The 16,890-nt window shown below is 51.2% G+C and overlaps 1 long non-coding RNA gene across 1 annotated transcript; it reads left to right on the forward strand.

Moving 5' to 3' along the window:
* Positions 1–9,069: 9,069 nt before the first annotated feature.
* Positions 9,070–14,637, forward strand: LOC109395071 (uncharacterized). The gene is made up of 3 exons (XR_002126572.1): positions 9,070–9,147; positions 12,432–12,637; positions 14,463–14,637. It is a non-coding gene; the product is annotated as an uncharacterized LOC109395071 (long non-coding RNA).
* The last annotated feature ends 2,253 nt before the right edge of the window (positions 14,638–16,890 follow it).

Genomic DNA, 16,890 nt, shown 5'->3' on the forward strand with positions numbered 1-16,890 from the left:
TAACAGTGACACTTTCAAAAATCATTGATCAAAACCCACCTGCTCAGAGCTGCAGCGTCCTCGGAGCCCTGTGCCTGAGGATCAAGTGAAATCCTTGGGCAGAGAGGACGCCGGCAGGGACAGAGGGCCATGGGTCAAGCCTTCCCCGTTCCAGACCCTGACCTCCCCCACACTGGCCTCCCTTCATTTCTTCCAGGCCCACAAAGGAAGAGAGCTCAGCCTAGAACCCAGAGGCACTAGCTCAATGGGCTGTTCCCACTGGGGAGAGTCCAGGAATGTGTCTTTCTAAAGCTAAGGTGACTCTGACTCAGGAACTTATCAAACTGGGTGCTTGACTGTAGCACTTATGTTCCCCAGAGATGCTAGTTTGACTGGCTGCCAAGGTTTAAATGGGCTGCCAGACCCTCTTCTGTCCCACCGCTCCCCTACCCCTATTCACTCCATTAATTGATTTGGTCTGAAGGCCTCTGGTCCAAGGGAACCTCAGACTCCTCTTTGTCTCAGTCCAACAGCTGGGTCTATATCCGTGCACACCAGGCTGCGGCTAGTGGGCCTGAGCCCTGGGCCCGAGGACCCAGCCTCCCAAGGGCCCGTGTAACTGGGAAGGAGCTACCAAGGCCACTGCCAGCAAAAGAAGGCATGAGGGTGAAAGCGTGGCCAGAGGGGGGGGGGGAGGGCAGGAGGCAGGTTGGGAGCCACCAGTCCTTCAATGCTCCAGGACTCTACTCAGTGACTCCACCTCTGACCTCAGTGACAACCACACCCAGTCCTTATAGCCGCAGAACAGCTTGTGAAGTGGGGCTGCAGCTGGATGAATGTACTCATCGGCCTGGGGAGACCTCCAGTCCCCTGGGGAGAGCACGTTTTCATCTGGCACTGGGATTGGCCTTGAGGCCATTGTCAGAAGACAAAGGGCCTTCAGCTAGGACAGGGGACAATGAGGAAAAGTGGTCAGTTTCCGTCCTGGTAAGATTCCCAAGTCCTTTCACTGGTCTTCCCTAGAACCATCATTCAGATGACATCCACATGTCTGAGGCTTTCCCCACAGATCAGATTTCCTTTCATTTGGAAATGTCACCCAGAGCAGCTTACAGATCCAAGGGGCTGGCTTTTTACAGGCCCCCATTTCTAGATATGTGGTGGGGCCAGCAGGAATGGTGCTGGCTTCTATACATCTATCAGCTCAGAACTCTGGGTGCAGGGGAAAGGCCACACCTGGGCAGAAAGCAAGTGGCCAGACAGACTTGTCACCTCACAGTAGCATTGGGTTGGGTGAATTGACCACCGTCCTCGGACTGGCCCCCAGCTTGCTGTCTCAGGTCCAAGAACCATTTGCTCAGAAGTTGTTGACTCACCCTAACGAAACTCACTAAAAAATTAGTTACGCAAGCAGGACGCAGTTTTTAATTTTAGAATGAGAATCAGGTAGACCAGATGTTCACGTTCACGTCGGCCTGACTACTGACCTTTTCTGTCCCTGTGGGTGAGTTATATGGGGAGCTGAGTATGACAGTGTTGTGTGGTAAGCATAGAGCTGGCGCAGGATGGAGATATCTACACGAGTATGATGCTCTAGGCCTGTCCTGCCCGCTTTCTGAAGGACACTGCCCAGTGTCAGTCCTTGTTGATGCATCTCATAGGTCATAAGCCACTCTCTCTGGTCTCGCAAGTGATTTTACATAACTCAGTTCCTGTCAGTTCTGTGCTTTCATGATTCAAAGGGCGTTGTTTTTCCAAGAACCATCTTCAAGCTGGTTTCACACATTCCAAGGAAAGAAAAATTGGGGGACTGATGACAGCAATACGAAATTTCTTAGATAAAGATGTCCCAGATTCAAATTCCCACTGTCCTAGGAAATGTCCTTTATCATGCCCCCAAGTGTGCCTGTCAGAGGGGAGAGGAGAGAAAGGTTGAAATGAACCCCTTCCCTTCAGACCCTGCAGATGCTGAGAACATCCCAGGGTGGCCAAGTGTCCTTGGCAGACACGTTTGTGGTGTTCACGTTCCTGCAACCCCAAAGAGGAAGTCAGCATGAAGCACAAGGCAGCTTCCACCCCCCGGTTCTAAAATGGGGTTTTCAGGTCACTGTTTGCCAATGCAAAACATAATTTTTAATAGGAACAGTGTTAGAAAAGCTACACCTCTATGTCCCCAAAACTTACTTCACTTTCCCAAGAAGCTCCAGCTCTGGTGAAGAGCAGCTGACACCGGGCTTGTACGGACGTCTGATGGGTGAACATGACGGTGCAGAGTGCAGGGAGGCTGTCAGCACAGACGCCCAAGACCGTGTCAAGGCCATCTCCACTCACAAACCAGGAAGAGCTGAAAGCTGGCCGCTGTGCAAAACGGAGGTGTGAGGCTGTCAGCACAGGCTAGCCCTCATGCAGGCGGGAAAGTCTAGCCTCTATTGTTCCACCTACCACATTCCCTGACAGCACCCATGCTCCCTGAGGTCCCCGTTGCGGGCTCACATAGCAGTTACAGCATCAGTCAGGATAAATTTTGGCTCTGCATGACAGACCAACTTAAATAAGCTTAAACAAGATCATTTCTCTTGCATGCACAAAAGAAATTCTGGTGGGCAGTGCAAACAACGGTGGCCCCGCCAAGTCCACCGGTCCCAGAGGCCTCGCAGCTCTTTGAGTTTCCATCCCCCATCCCGAGCACGCGGTCCTCCTGCTCACTTGCCAAGGCGGCCGCTGCCACGCCGGCCATAGGCAGGAAGGGGGAAGAAAGGCTGCTTCCTCATCCAGGCTGTCCACTCTTTCTACTTACGCCTTGCTAGCCAGCACTTAGTCATACGGCGGCACCTAACTGCAGGAGAAATCGGGAGACCCTTCCCACTGCACGCATGGCCTGCCACGAGAGCGCAGGGCCCTGCTGCTAAGAAGGAAGGCACAGTGGCTGACGCGGGCCCCTGACAGTCTCGGTCACAGCTGACATAAGTTCTTACGTGCATGTCACTGGCTCCAGCTGTGCTAATAGTAACAACTACTATTTGGTCGGTAAGATGTACTATGTTTGTGCAGAGTACCAGGCTAAGTGTTTAAAACACATTTTCTCTCAATTCTCAAAGCGATGTTGTAAATTAGGTAATTATTATCCCAGTTTAGTGATTTGGAAACTGAGGCCCAGGATTTGAATCCTGCAGATTTAACGTTTTGCCTGAGACCAGCAGATGTGTAAACACGCAATGGGGCCGATCTGCAGCACTTGGGCTGTCCCAGCCACAGAGATGGGGGTGCGAGCGTCCCTGGCTGAACTGGGATGTTAGCACCATGGGTGGAGCCTGTCCTCCTGCCGGGCAGGGCTGAGAGGGGAATCTGACTTTCTTCAAATCCCCTTCCACAATTTTGCTCTCATTAGCTCACATGGTGCCACCCTGTCACTCCCACTTTCTTTCAGTGTCAGACGTTAGTGGTTTTAATTACATTGTTCTCATCCCAGGTATAGAAGGCCACCCGCAGCAGCACCTGCCCAATTAGGAAGGTGTTGCTTTGCCAGCAAATGTCAGAGATCAAAGATGAGCCTGCGACAGGAAATGGAGCAGACATGGAGGGGCACATGGGGAAGGGAATGGCACGTCTTCACAGGTGGGAGACTGACATAGGGGCCAGACACCTGGGAACCCCAAGAGGGGTTGTAGCTGATCTAACCCAACACCATCCCCACTATGCTGCCCCCACTTCACACACAGGCACCTCCAGTCACAGGGATGTGGCCACGTACTCAAGGCCACTCAGGTTAGAACAGAGACAAGCTGGACTCCTCCTCCCCTCAGAGGACCCAATAGGGGAAGCAAGACTGAGGCGAGAATAGGGCGAGGGCCGGGGGCATGAGGAGCAAACCCAGCCAAGTCAGAAGCAACCGACCAGGCCAGAGTCCAAAGCAGAGGCCATGGGCTGAGCTGACAGTGGTCATCAGGCTGTGAGGATACATGCTGGGACAATGTGGGGAGGTGACACTGGGCCTTCAGGCCACCTGCCTTTCAGACAGAGCTGACCAATACGTGGGCGCCTGGGAAGGAGACAGACCTGCTGCCTGTGCAGTGGTTCAGGATAGGAGCAGGGCGAATGGGCCTCAAAATCCAATGTGTGCCTGGCCTGAAGGAGAGGGCCTTTTCTACATGACCCGGTGAGAGGGGCACCTTTCCTAATTCAAACAAAGGTGCCTCAGAGCCAGCATCAGCCCTGGAAATCAGTGTGGGTCAAGCAGGGAACGTGGTTTCTCCAAGGCCTCACATCTGCTGCCTAGTTCCACTCCAACACACACACATGCACACACATACACACACACATATATACACACACAGGCATACACACAAACACATACACAGATGGACACAGACACACACACATATACACATCACACACACACATATACACACACAACACACACATACACACACACACGTTACACACACAACACACACACACATTACACACACAACACACACATACATATACACACATGGACATACACACACAAACACATACACAGACTGACATAGACACACACATATACACACATCACATATACACACACACACATATACACACACACCACACACCACACACACAACACACAGACATATACACACACATACACAGACTGACACAGATACACACACACATACAAACATCACACATATGCACACACACACATACGAGGTCTGCCAATTAAGTTCACGAACTCATCCTAGAGAAAGTGCTACGTACCTCATTGCTGAATATCACTATAGTCACCTTCGAAGTACTCCCCTTGGGAAGTTATGCACCGACGCCAGCGCCTAGTCCACCCTTCAAAGCATTTTGGAGCTCCAAAAAATTTTGGAACTCTCTATGGAATGGCCATCAGAGCTGTTGTCGTATTATCCTTGGTGTCCTGAATGCCATCAAATTGTTTTCCTTTCAACATTTTCTTTATTTTGGGGTAAAGAAAGAAGTCATTGGGGGCCAGGTCAGGTGAGTAGGGAGAGTCTTCCAATACAGTTATTTGTTTACTGGCTAAAACCTCACTCACAGACAGTGCCGTGTGAGCCATGAATTGTTGGCAACAAGTTCAGATCGGCTAACTTTTTCATGCAGCCTTTTCAGCACTTCCAAATAGTAAACTTGGTTAACTGTTTGTCCAGTTGATACAAATTCATAATGAATAATCCCTCTGATATCAGAAAAGCTTAGCAACATCATTGCAACAAGTTCATGAACTTAATTGTCAGATCTTATACACACATACACAGATATACACACATGCATACACACTCACACATACACTCAAACACACACACACACACTTGCACACACACACGTGCACCCCGGACATGTCTTCTACGGGATATGACTCAGAAACCCCAGAATGAGAAGAGGTCTCATGGGACCCCTATTGAACTGGAAGCCCCTCCCCAAATGCCACCTCTTGAATGGGGTCTTCTCAGGACTCGGACCCCAGTTACGCCCCCTCACTGGGGCCCCCAGCCCTTTCCCTGCCTCTGTGCTCAAGTGCCCTGGTTACTGATGCTTAAGCCTCCCCTACCCAGCGGGTCCATGGGCGGGTGTGGCTCTGTCCTCCAGAGCTCCAGCCCAGTCCTAGGCACTCAGTTGGAATATAGCGAGCAGGAAGTGTTCCAATCACTCTTGCTCTGTGACTTTGTCTTTCTGGGCCTTCACCGATCTTCAGTGCCAAATGGAAAAACACTGAGTCCACTTTGCTCCCACCCCTGATGACAACACGATGACCATGATGAGATCCTAACAGTGCACCCAGGGCTGCTGGGAAATTTTACTCCATGAACAATTCCTACCGGCTGGACACTTTAAAGACACTGTATCATTCAATGTTCATGACAGTACTGTGAATTTTGTGTTATTATAATCATTGTGCCAACGGGGAACCATAGCTCAGAGGTTAAGTGGTTTGTCTAAAGACACACAGCAATATTGTAACTCAAACAGTTTTAACACCAAAATCCATATATTTCTCCTGTTTTTTCTCTTTTCAACACAGCATTATTACTTCAGTCTACAAAAAATCTTTTATTGAACATCTAGCATATGCTGGGCTATGTGGGTACAATAATTAATAAAACTTCATCCTGCCTTAAAATAATTTCGCCTACAGATTCCAGCAAAGAAAAAAGCCACCCAGGTGGAAACGATATGGTTTTACGAGTCTAGCAAACCCGTGATCAAGCATAATGGCCTCTGGAAAGTCTTCTTTCACTAACGGCCCACAACCCACCACCAAAAGCAAGCAGACTTCCTCCAGCCCTGCCAATGCCTGTTGAAGGGCACAGAGCTGGTGTTCGCAGGAGGGTTTTGCAGACAGAAGCTCGGTCGAAAGTGCACACGGCTTGCTCGGCTCTTTGCACAGTTGCCTTGGAAAGCTGCCTGGGCAGCTGGCTCAGCCCAGAGCTGACTGGTTGTGGGCAGAACGTGGCCGAGGGAGGGAGGTCCCGCCCTCCCACCCAGGAACCTGGGGCTCACCAGGAGCAGGCTACTCCTGGGAACCTGGGTCAAGTATAGCCTCGAGGACTGGGAGCTGTAACATCAAAGCAGCTCAAGTCAAACAGATTGCTTCTTGCTCCATGAAGGAACAACAGCAGGCTGCTTTGGCTCCTCTGCTGGGCTCTGGGCCTAGGGTGAGGACCAGCTCATTTAGGGGCCAGGAAGGGGGCCCTGTGGGAACGCTCCCAGAGTTCCTGAGCGTTTCTCCGAGGGGGCAGCACACTGGGGAGGAGATGTCCCCATTCCCAAGGGCTGTCACGTTCCCCAGGCCAGGCCTGGATGAGGGTGACAGTGTTTGTATAGTTGTTCCTTTAGACATTTCCCATCATTCCAAACTTTACCCAGGGAGTTGGTTTATAGAACAAATAGCAACGGGTCTCGTTGGTAAGGTGGGGCCAGCGACAAAGAAGGCGCCAGAGCAAGGGTCTTAACTTGCAGAATTACATGGAAGGAGCTGTCAGACTGTGGTCAAGCATCTCACAGAGCCTGAGACTTTGTTGCTAAGAGCGGGGCCACGCAGAGCTTTGGCCTCCTCCTCTCAACGCCTCCCCCCGCCCCCATGCAGGGGGCCGTTCTCACGACCCCTGGGAGCTCTGGGGAGGCATTGACAGCTGGGACTAAGCCTGCCAGCCAGGCACTGAGCACCCAGGGAGGGGGGCTGGTGGCAGCAAGTGCATGTCCAGGAGCATGTGGACCAGTCTGAACCCAGTGTCCCCTCTCCTGGTGGCCCGGGCTGGCTCTGCAGCGGGGCAGGCTCCTAGGGGCAGCTGCACCCCTGCAGGGCAGGGGATCAGGAAACTCCGCCGAGCTGGCTTCCGTGAGCCCTGCTTTTGAAAGTTTGTTTTATTACACAGACAATGGTCACATTCATTTGCCCCAGAGGCTAGCTGCGTGTTTTTCTGTCTTTGGACAGATAAACATGAACTTGAAAGTGAACCACTTCGGAGGAAAGGAGCAGTGCATGGAAGCAGCCTTGGGACAAGCTGGGTGAGCAGATAGGTGTCTAGGCTGACACTAAGCACCTCGTCCATTTTCCTGGAACTAGCGAAGATGAGGAACAGGATGCAGCGTGGCTTATGGGAGGAAGAGGAAGTGGGAGCAGGGAGATGCAGGGGCGCAGAGTAGAGACCGAGGCACACCCCTAGAGCCCCAGCTCTGCGGGGGGCATAAGTATCACAGGTGAAAGGGGAACTCACTGTGAGTGCAGCTGACAGTCAGATTCTCTGGGACCCTGGGGGACCCACGCGTGCTGAGCTCACTCAGGACAGGAACCGCCCGCCTCACTCCTGTTCTTCACAGCCCATGCACTCGCACACACATGCACACACACACACATGCACACACACATGCGCACATACATGCGCGCACACATGCACATGCACACACACACACACATGCACACACACGTCACGTTGAGCTGGAGAACTGACCTAAACTGGCTTCAGAGCATCCTTGCCCTTTTGTGGCCTGAGTTGGACCCTGCCTGCCTTCCTCCCTTTCCACAGGCTCCACCCAATGCTGATTACCTGGTGACACTGCTAAGGAAAAGGCCAACACCTGAACAGGCCATGTATAGAGAGCGTACGCCACCAGAGCGTGGCACCTGAAAACACAGTCTCGTATGAGTGAGTCAGATGCGTGAGTCACCACAGTGTCAGTGTTGTGTGTGGAGCGGGGCCTATGCCCGGCCGTATTTTAGAAACTGGCCACAGCCCTACCCAGGATCGGGAAGGGCGCCCCAACCTAGACAAGTATGTGATGGCAGCAGGAGCTAACTTCTGTTGAGTGGCTACTTTCATGCCAGGCACTGTCCTAAGTGTGTCCCTGTGTGCACTCAGTTCTCACAGCAGCGCTACGAAGCCAGCACAGATATCATTCTTCCTCTATATAGAGGGAAACTGAGGCACCGTGAGGTTAAATAGCTCATGTGAGTCAGAATGCTGGGTTTGAAACCAGGTGGTCAGCACCTGTGCAGAAAGGAGCCCGGAGGGGAACATACACTATTTTCTAGAACTCACGTATCCTCCTGGAAGCAGCGCCACAATAAAGGGGCACTCAGGACAGGTTGCAGCATTTGTTACACATGGATGGGCAGCCCCCGATCTCAGTTTTTGTTGTAACAAACATGAACTAGGTGCCTGCTGCGTGTCAGGTGACGTTAGACATAAGAAAATGTGGGGCCACCTGAACAGTAGACATTTAACAAATATGTGCTGAATCAGTGAACGATTAAGGGAGTAATTATAAATGAAAGAGGAGGAGGGGGAGGAGGAGGAGGAGGAGGGGGAGGAGGAGAAAGAGGAGGAAGAAAAGGTAGAGGAAGAGGAAAACAGGCCACTCTGGGAGGCTGGGAGGGAAGATTTGGTGTCACAATGAATGTGTCACAATGAAGCTGACTGGGTGACACGGAGTAGACAAAGGGGACAGAGCCAGGGCCCTGGGAGCATTCCTGGGCCACCAGGTGAAACCCACTGAAGCCTGCAGACCTGGAGTCCCTGTACCGTAATCCAACTCCCTAGGGTTAAGTCTGTGTGAACTGGGTTTCTGTTAATTATAACTGAAAGCGTACTAATTGACACAGAAGAGCAGACTTCTGGTTTGGGAGTGGGAATTGAAATGGAGACAGAGGTCCCACTACAGGTAAGAGAAGCCCCACGAGCAGGAAACTGCTTGTGTAAGTGTCTCCAGGCCACGGGGCTGTGGCAGCGGGCTCCGGTGGCTCCAGGGGGACTGGCCAAAGCGGAGGTGTGCGAGGGCGGTGGGGCGCAGGGGACAGAGCAGCATGGCAGAGCACCCTGTAAAGGTTGGAAATGCAGTAGAGCTCATAGCTGCCCTGTGCCAGAGGCTGGCATGGAGAAAATCTATAATCAAAGGTGATTATTGTTACTAGAACTAAATGTCTATTTGTTTTGGCCACTAGTCAGCCACTGGTGGCCTTCAGGAGAGACATCGGGGTGGGGGTCTGGTGGAAGTGGAAGCTGGTGACAGGACACCTCAGGTGGGCATGCAGACAGCCCGTGGAGGCGGCCAGTGGAGACCACCTTATCATGAAATAAGGATAAGAAAAGGAAAGAAAAAAGGCAGTAATTAGCTAAGGAGGTTTTCAAGGTGAGAGAATGCAAGTGACATTTACAAGCTAAATGGAAGGAAACAGTGAGAACAAGAGTATGAACCTGGGGGTGGGGGTGGCATATGCTCTTAGGGATGGGGGTGGGGGTCTGGAGAGCCAGGGAGGGCATTGGGCTTGGTGAGGAGAACCACTCATGTCAGAGATGGGACAAAGGACGAAGGCAGGTGGTAGAGCTGGTTTAGTGCGTGTGAGACGCATCTGCTCAGAGTGGGCTATGGATGCAGGGAATGTCAGGGGAGACAGCGCCAAGGTGTGGCCTCGCCGTGGGTGCCTGTGCTGGGGTGAGACGAACTTCCCAGGAGTCCGAGGGAGAGATCCCGACGCGATTCCCAAACGCACACGCACCTCATCCATCGTCTGGGCGTGTCCTCTTCCCCCTCTCTCCTTACGCTGCTTTCCACTCCTCACACAAACAGGAAAAATAGACTCAGTTATCTTTTTAGTTTGGAAACCAGTGGGTGGAAAGGGGAACTAGGGCGAAACCACGTGTGACCTTTGCAGACTTAGAGTGAAGTGTCACAGGGGCTCTGTTGAGTGAGGGACAACTGTGTTTCAGAGGCTCAAGTCCCAGGACTCTAACAATACAATGATGTGCACTGAGTGTCCAGGGGACACACTAAGGTGTGCGCGGCAAGGAGACGCACCTGGAGTAGAAAGGTCAAGTTCTGACAGCACAAAGCTCACTCCGGTCCCTTGAAGCACAGGTGACTCTTTGCCTGGCCACAGAGCGCATTCTCAGGAAGGGGTCACTGTTGGCTTTAGACCGGCAAGGCTGGTGAAGGCTCCAGCCTTCAGAGCACTGCCACACCCTCTCCTTGTGGTGTCTGGAGTACCCACCCCAAAGCCAAGTGCGTTTAGTAGCAGGCTGGCTGGCATGTCAGACCCTGCCTGCAGAGGGAAAGGGCCAGGACCCATCCGGGAAGGGCACTGACTCAGGGTCTCCCAACATCCACGCACCCCTCCTGCTCACCTGAGCATGGACTCTCGGGGGCTGGTGCTCTGGGCCGCATCAGGCAGAAGCAATGGCAGGGAAGAATCTGGGAACGTCCCTGCAAGGAAGCTGGCTGAGCAAAGACAGCTGGGGGATTGGCTGACCCCGCTGACCCAGCCCCCCCAGCGGAGCCCTGATTGGGTGCCCTTGCCTGGGGCAGCACAAACAGGAGATAGCCTGGACCAGTTCTGGACACCTGCAGGAGCCGGGCACAGGCCCCAGATTTCTTTTGTTTTGCTAGGTTTAAAATTTTAAAACTTGGAGTCGGGGGAGGGCGGGGGAGAATCTTGCACTGTAGGCATTTGCTTTGGCAAGGGAGGCAGGCTGGCGTCCCTTAAAATGAGCTGGTCTCCAACTGGGGAAGTGCATTGTTGGGTTCCTTGGCGCCTGGGTTCATGGCTCTAAGGACACTCACAGCAGCCCGCTCTGCTGGCACAGTTAGCAGGGGTCCTGTGTCTGGGTTTCCATCCAAGTGCTGGATTTTCTAGGGGAGAGGGAGCAACCGCCACCCAGAGTCACCCCTGTGCCTCTTCCCAGGCCCAGCCACCCCTGCTTCCCACCTGGCCGAGTGAGGTAGCTCTGTGCGCCGTGAACTTTGGGGACCTTGGGGTACCCCGCTTGACAGCATGTCCTGCCTGCCTTCCAGGGCCACAGGGCTCTGTATTTGATGTCCATCAAGTCTCAGGAGACACACATGTGGCTGATTCACGACCATCACCCACAGGTCCGGCTCCCAAAAGCCTGTGCCCCTGGAGGCACCACCGCCTTGTACGTACAGGTGGCTGTGGGCTTGCATGGAGAAGTGCCGTCCATCCTCTTGGTACGCCCTGCAGAAAAAAATGTCTTTCTGAAGCTGACACCCATAGTGGTTTGTCTGATGACCGGCACCTACAATGCAGATGGTGTTAATATCTCATTTCTTCCCCATCCTGCCTGGGGACAGGGCCTCGTCACTGCTTCTCTCAGCAATGAGGTGCCACGAGCAATGAGTAAGGGCTGGCTAGCAGCCTGCCTCTTGCAGCCCCTTATTCCCTCAAGTCCTGGCACTTGGCCGGGACTTGCTGTCACCTGCTCTTGCTGGCTATCACCTACCGCTGGTGACTCGTGTGGCGTCTGCTGATGACGTACTCTCTCCCACAGACTACCACCTCCCTAGATGGCTCAGACTGTGTCTCTGTTGCCCAGCACAGTGCCTGCCCCACACAGGTAGTCATGCAGTCTCGGGGTGAACAGCAGCTGGGTGCTGGAGGACGGCGCATTATCACTAGGGGTGCTTAGGAGTCACGCTGCAGTGGGACACGACCAATTTGTGTCCATTATGGGACAAAGCTCCCACGAGTTCGAAAATTGTCCTGGAGAATATTGTCCATAAGTTATCTGAATCCTAGATTCTGCTGAGAAAAGCCCTGAAAAGAGATTTTTTTTTTCCTCCTAGGATTTTCTGATACTTGACAATATGTTCTAGACCCAAATGTCACCCTTAAAAAGCATAGCCAGGGACCACCTGCGTCCTCACAGCTGCCACCCAGGTGGAAATGGGCAGAGGCCATTGTGAGCAAGCTCCCACCCAGAGTCCTCCATCTTCTTCCTTCTCAGGCCAGGCTCCCCGCTTTGGACCTCAATGCACAAATGATTTTGGTGAAGGACAGTGGGGATCAGCAATATTGGGGGGGGGGCGGATTATATATCCTGTCCAGGCAACTAAAGTAATTTACCTCTGAAGTTCAGAATGGATTTGTGCCCCAGGCAGTGGGGACTGCCAAGGTCATGTGAAAACTCAATCTACCCTCTCTTCCTGCCCAGGCAGGTGAGCTGGCAGGAAGCAGCTTTAGAGGAGCTCATGCTAAGACGCTCCCTCAGTCTGTGCAGCACTCAAGGCACCCATGAGCACGTCCCAGACCCCTAACAGAGCAGGACCCCGAGAGCTCTGCGAAAACACAGAGCCTACTCAGCTTTGCTGAAATCGGCTAATGGCTGACCTTGAACTTCCCAGGTGCAGGTCCTCACAGGTGAGTCAGTATGAATGCAAGTGGGGGCGGGGAGCCTGAGCAATGTCCTCCGTGAGCACTGATTCCACCGGCCTTTCTCGCTGGGCTCCGTCAGCTTGTGTGCAGGGCTGAGCTGGATGTTTCCCCTTTTTGAAGGGCAGGTAACTAGGCAGGGCTCCTAGTACCTCTGAGATGTTGACACATGGGGTCGGGGAGTCTCGAATGTGACCTGCTCTACATCTGTGCCTTGATTCTGCTCAAGTGTTAACAGCCGGGCTGCACATTACTGTGGGAGCCAGGCTGTGAGCAGGCCCAGTGGGGTCCAGTTTACGACTTAAGGAAATATTGGCAAACTAGGGTTTCCCCAATAATTCCTCCTCTCAGAGGTGTCCAGTGCTGTCTTATTCTTGCTTCTCAGTCTTGATTGTCCTAACTTGGTCTAATTAATCAAGGCTTTGAGTAAATTAAGATACCCTTCCCCAAAACACACACAGTGCCCTAAAGTCTTCCCTCGGCCTATCTAAGTTCTAGTCTTCTTTTCTACAAAGGGCAGGGGCTGGTCCCTTCCAGCTCTGTGGTTCTACTTCCTTCCAGCCAGTACCAGGGCCTTCTTATAACGGCCTCTGTTTTTCTTCTTTTAAAGCCTTTTCTTGCCCATGGTTTCCAGGCTTCCAAACACTCCAGCAACCCCGAAGCTAGTCGTCTTTACTTCTTCCCCCCGCTGGCCTGGCATCTGAGCTCAGTCTCTGGCTCGTCCAACCTCGCTCTCCCACCAGATGCTCCAACTGCAGAGCGAACTGTTCAAATTTCGGGCCTGGAGCAAACAGTTCAGTCATTCTTCCTGTTCTATGCATTAATTACCAAATTAATCATTCTGCAGAGAGAAGCCTCCTTCTCCCCATCGCTTCTCCTGTGGGCCTCCCGAGCAAAGCTTGTTGGAATGACGTCTCTTTTCTCCAAATATGTGGCAATTCATCAAAGTCTGGCTGCCCTTTAACACCCAAAGAGCACTTTGACGCTGTTCTATATTTTCCTGAACTTGTTCCAACAAGTCTTTATCTTTGTGACATTCAGCTTTCTGGTCTCTCTGTGCTTATCCAACTCAAGTCCCCAAAAATTACTCAGTCAGATCCCTACCCCCTCACCTTTAAAAAAAGTTATTCATTTTCAACTGTGGTGAAATATGCATAAAATTGGCCGTCATAACCATTTTTAGGCGTCTAGCGCAGTGGCATTAGGTACAGTCGTATTGTGTGCCACAGTCCCCACCACCCACCCACAGAACTGTTTTCTTCTCCCCAATTGAAACTCAGCATTAAACAATGGCTCTCATCCCCCTCCCCCAGCCCCTGCAACCGCCACTCTACTTTCTGTCTCTATGACATTGATGACTCTGGGGACCTTATAGGAGTGTTATCATACAGTATTTGTCTTTTTTTGACTGGCTTGTTTCATTTAGCATGATGTCCTCAAGGTTCATCCATGTTGTAGCCTGTGTCAGAAATCCCTTCCTTTTTAAGGCTGTATGATATTCCGTTCTGTGTATCCATCATCCATCCGTAGATACTTGTGTTGTTTCCCCCTTTTGACTACTGTGACTATTGCTGCTGTGAACATGGATCTGCACATATCTAAGTCTCTGATTTCAATTATTTTGGGTAGTGACCACAAATGGAATTGGTGGATGATTTGGTAGTTCTATGTTTAATTATTTGAGGAACCACCATACTGTTTTCCATAGTGGTTGCACCGTTTTCTGTTCCCATCAACAGTGCATAAGAGTTCCAATTTCTACACATCCTCACCAACACTTGTCCCATCCCTATTCTTTTCATTTATAATACAGCTCATCACAAGGCATAATTCAGGAGGGAACGGGCCACACAGGATGGTGTCTCAGAGAAGAATGGAAGCGACAAGTTTCTACAAGAGCCGAGAGTAGCTGCCGGAGGGCAGGGCAAGTTAAAACTGTGGAACAAGAATACTGAAAATGGTCATGTATATTTGCAAACACTTACGTAAATAAAATACGGATCTGTAAGTTCCATGTTCATATCCATTAATACAATGTATTTATATGAGGTAAGTTTTATGCACCCAAGTTGATTCTTGGGACAAGGGAAAGCAGGACCCTTGCAGACCTCTTTCCATACATGGTACATTATTGGATAATATTTAAACAGCACAACTTCACGTTTGGAAATCAGTGTCACTGGCAGGAATAATCTTCATACAAATAAAGAGACATAGACAATCAAGGTAGCCAAGTTTAGTTCAATTTTACATTTGAGGGCAAATTACTTAAGAGGCTCTTGCTTTGAAAGAGCAGAGTAAGAATCTGTTTGGGGGAGAAACGCTCCATTTCGGAGCTCAGCAATGGAATTAGCATTAACAGGGTGGCCGCATAGTGACCCACCAGCCCTCCCTCCATTCACCCCCCTCTCACAGCCATTCAGAAGTAAAATGGTTTTCAAACGGTGTTGGCTGAAAGATGGCCTCCAGACAGCTTCAGAATGGCAGCCAGCAGGGGTCAAGTGGGGGTTGAGGGGTTAACCCCGCGGACCTCTGCGCCCTGCTGCAGGAAGGGCTGCTTCCTGTGCTGCTGCTCTCCAGCGCTTAATTTAGGGGGCTACAGAATGCCCCCTCCTGGGGTTCGGTCTTCATGGAAGTGGGTGTGGGTTTTAGCCTGCTGTTTGGCAAGCCCTCCACCCAGATGGGGCTCAGTAGTGACTGCTGCAAGGTGATTATCAGATCCTAGAAGGGCACGTGACTTCCTGTTTAATTCCTCTGCTGTGATGGAGCGTTCAGCTACATCTACTTGGTTTGCTATGAATGATTATGGTGGTGGGAAAGAGGGGCGAGGACCCAGCCGCCCAGACCCAATTGATGCTACACGTGGTGACAGAGGACACCCCGCCAGGGTCTGCTGTCTCCATCTGCAGATGTGTGCTTCTAGCTGTTCCCTTTGTGCCAGCACTGAGTCCTGGCAGATAACTCACTGAAATGCTTGCAGTCTGAACCCCCCACTCCAGCACACAGCCTTCCCCACGGTTTCACTAGCTGGGGGGAGCAGGGGAGGGCTGGGAGAGCAGCTGGTGTTAACACCACAGAACTCTGACACCGGGGCCTACCAGCCGGTGGACGGGTCTCCTGAACAGATGCCTCATCTAACCCTCAACTGCGCTCTTTACCAACTAAGCCAGCTTAGCCCCAAAGGACATTCACATGTCAAAGGGCTGGTTAGTTCCCACGTGCTTTTCTGAGGAACCCAGCCTCTCAGCAAACTTCAGGCAGGTCTTTGGTACTGGGGATGGAAAACAGGTCGGTGTCTTTAGTCTGCAGACGCTAATAGTTGTATCAAAACTTTAACTGTAAGGATTTAAGGGGACAGTGCATTTTCTGATATTAAATTGAACTGGAGGGGATTTAAAGTCCCCAAATGTTAAAATGCAAGAGTGTCACCTTTGGTAATAAGCTCGTTGAAACCTTTTATAAAATTCATGAGGAGACTTTCTTTGTGCTTAAGTTCTACCTAATTCCTATTATTGAAAGTCAGGGAGCTTGGTCTGTGGGTTAATTTGGAGGTCATGGGTCAGAAACCTAAGCATTCCTTGAATTTTGGAAGGGTTCTTATTATTTTCCTCCTGTGGAGCGTAAGCAAACATTTACCTCCCACCTGCCTCCAATCATGAATGGAATTAAACCCAGTCAACCTCACTTTCTTTTCAGCCAGCAAGTAGCATGCCTGAACTGGGGGGAATGCTTTTAAATTTAAGCACAAAATCCACAAACACACAAGTAAATGGGCTATCTAACTAACCAGTCATTCAAAGAAGCAAAGCGTCTGGAAAAATCATCACCTCCTCCCGAACCCCCTCTTCCACCTAGAAAATTCTGAAGAACAAACACTGGCTTGATCTTAGAGGATCTGAGATGACTCAATAATCTCCGGAAGCTGGGACTGAGAGTGGTGGCCCTTCGTCTCTTGGAGAGGTTTGCATGGGTGTTATTTCATGGTGACTGTTGTGGTAAAGGGGGTGGCTCTGTCACAGACAGCGGCGTTTGTAGTGACATACCTTCCTTGTTGGTACCAAGGGAACTGACTGGTTGTTCAGTTCAAGTTTTATGGCTGTTCTCTCTTTAAGCTGCAGCCCCAGGCTTCTCAGGAAAGTATTTTACACAAAGAGCAAGTGGTTTTAATATTCAAGTACTCACCACTGACCATAGTTCTAGTTGTGAAGAAACCTACCAAGGCCATGATTCTTACAGACAAG

The sequence above is a fragment of the Hipposideros armiger genome, unplaced genomic scaffold (genome assembly GCF_001890085.2).
Source record: "Hipposideros armiger isolate ML-2016 unplaced genomic scaffold, ASM189008v1 scaffold_454, whole genome shotgun sequence".
NCBI classification, from domain to species: domain Eukaryota; kingdom Metazoa; phylum Chordata; class Mammalia; order Chiroptera; family Hipposideridae; genus Hipposideros; species Hipposideros armiger.